Genomic DNA, 2,903 nt, shown 5'->3' on the forward strand with positions numbered 1-2,903 from the left:
CATATGTTGTCTTGTTTTATTTATTTATTTTTTTTTTGTTTTCTTCTTCTATTCATCCCAATCGCAATTAATTATCACCATACCATTATCCCAACTCTCATTTTTGTTTATGACTTTGATCCATAACTACCATTGTGTTAACTTTTGAGTTATCAAAGATCTGCTAAAAGAATATTTTTCTTCTTTGATTTAGATATCTAAATGTATACTTATTATGTAGATTCTTATTATTTTTCAGACTTACTTGTTAAGTCATATTTTATTGCTTTCAGACAAAATTTAAAATATCAAGTATTCAAAATTTTTTTTAATCAAATTATAAAATTTGTCAACAATTATAAAAAAATAATATCAAATATATTATATCTTTTTAAAAGAGTAATATTATATTGACACTACTATATTTTAGCTACTATTGAATATAAAAATATTACATTGTTGAATACCTCTCCTACTTTTAAGACTTATTTGTAATAATTTTTAATCTTTTTCTAAATCTAATATGTCAACTTCTATGTCTCTAACTAATAAATTTTTTAAGATTTTAGTTTCATTTAATTTCAAACAAAATTGTAATTTTTATATTGTTATTTTTTTCTAATATTTTTAGAAAATTATTTTTTATGCTTTTTAAATTATAAATTTGAGATAAAAAATAAAAATTATGATTTTTTTAATTAAGTAAAATAAAGATAGGGAGAGATTACTACATGTACTCTATAGAATAAGAAAGAAGACAACATCGTTAAAAGTTATGTGTAGAATAAAAAGATATTTGTACAAAAAATAAAGAAAAGTTAACTAATAATTATATTTTGGACCAAATTTTAAGAGGACAAATATATTAAACACTATTTATTAATAGTATTAAGATGAAAAAGCGAAAATTAGACAACAAACTCTCCTATTCTCTCTATATATTGTTATAGATATTTAATTTAAAGTACATTAAGATATTATAATAATATTTATAATAATATTATTTAGGACAATTATGGAAGGTTTATCGAATCAAAACTTAAGAAAAAATAAATTATTATTAATTAAATAAATATGGTGTTTACTACGGTACAATGATAAATTTATACGTACCGATACGTTTAAAATATGGACAAGTAATAATAAGCTATGTGAAATTTATTTTCCACATCAGCATTTAATTTATTTTCTTTAAAATATATATTATATCACCATTTTACTAAAATACTCTTTTAATTAAATAAAAATAAAAAATATTTCATTTTAAAATTTTGTATGCAACATAGGTACATATAATAGAACAAAAGATAAAAAGTGAGTAATAAGGATGAATAAATCAAGAATAAAATAAAATATATAAAGTCACGAAAAAAATAAAATATTAGATTAATACCTAAACTATAATTGTTTGAATTAAAAATTCCAATTGAAAATATCAAAAAGAAAAATAATGAAATTGAAAGATACATAGAGTAATGGAGAGCTATATAAAAAAATTAGAGAATTTAAAATTTACTTTTTGATGAAAAAAAGATGACCATTAGATAAGGAATAGAAAAAGAAGGTTGAAAATATAAAAATAAGAAGAGGGTTTAAGAGAATAAAGAATTGACGGTACAATAATTAAATTTAATTAGGTTAAATAATAGTCAAAATGATAAAAAAATAAATTTAAAACTTTAGCTAATTAAATTTATTTTATTTGTAGTGGGGTTATTTAAAATTTAAAATGGGACATATTATATATAACTATATTTTTTAAAACAAAAATTAAAAACATCATGGGGACAAGTGTCCCCTCATTGGTATGCTTGGGTCCGTCCCTGTATATATATATATACCGGGGCGGGTTTAATCTAAACCCGACCCCGCCCCGCCCCGCCCAAGAACCCGTCCCGTTAAAACCCGCCCCGAGCGGGTAGGGGCGGGATGGGTACCCGCGGGTTCGGGTAGTGTTGCCACCCCTACCGATATTTGGACATTCGGTCTGTTACTTGGACCAATTCCACTGTTATTACGAGTATTTAGAAAATTTATTATTAGCATGAAAAATAACGTAATTTGATAATTTAAGAGTACATTCAGGAGATAAATTATACATAAATGGTACTAACAGTACAATAACATAGATATATTGTAAAAAATAATTCATATTGAATGATATACTAACAACATAAATTTATTAATGGAAAGTATAACTTAGAGAACCTGACACAGAATAATGATGAACAGGCATATTTGTGATATCTTCTAATGGTGTTGTCATATTAGTTGTACCAGTCGATGTATCAATTTATTTTCCTCGTCTAATACTCCCTCGGTAACTGGCACGCCTTCTGGCGAGAGGTGTTACTGCCTCTGTTCTTCACTCATATTTTGCCTTCGTCGCCTGTCATAATCTTGCCAAGTCGATCGATCACTTTCACGTGAATCTTTCATTGGTATCCTGTCAACTGTAATTAATCTAATTAATCAAAACAAATATATAAATCTAGTTTTACACTTTTATTTAACGACGAAAAACAAATTATATTACGTTTTACGTTATATTTAGATGAAGTAAGAAGGATGCATGAGAAGATGATGAGAAACAAAAGAAGTTTTTCTATTATGCAGTAATAATAATAATGTGAAGTGAGAGAGAATAGGAGAAGAAAGAGATAATTATAGAAGTGATGTGGATTTATGAGATAAGAGAGAACGTGAATAATGATGTAGTGGGAGTTTTATAACGCAGAATACCACTTATACTGGAGTAGCTTATTAGGAAGGATAAAAGTAAAGTTTTGGACACCAAAACAGATTTTTCTATTATATATTATTATAGATACAATATCTGATATTCGAATTCTTGCATGTCATATCCTTGGTATTTTTTGTTTATAATTTTATTTTTATAACAAACTATTGCAAAATTGTTTGAA

At 25.1% G+C, this 2,903-nt stretch overlaps 1 protein-coding gene across 2 annotated transcripts in view; it reads right to left on the minus strand.

Annotated features, from left to right (window-relative positions):
• LOC107644195 (pentatricopeptide repeat-containing protein At1g63130, mitochondrial-like) overlaps positions 1–2,903 on the minus strand; it is an 84,230-nt gene that overhangs the window by 48,478 nt on the left and 32,849 nt on the right. The gene's annotated exons all lie outside the window — the stretch shown is intronic.

This window comes from Arachis ipaensis, chromosome B05 (genome assembly GCF_000816755.2).
Source record: "Arachis ipaensis cultivar K30076 chromosome B05, Araip1.1, whole genome shotgun sequence".
NCBI lineage: Eukaryota > Viridiplantae > Streptophyta > Magnoliopsida > Fabales > Fabaceae > Arachis > Arachis ipaensis.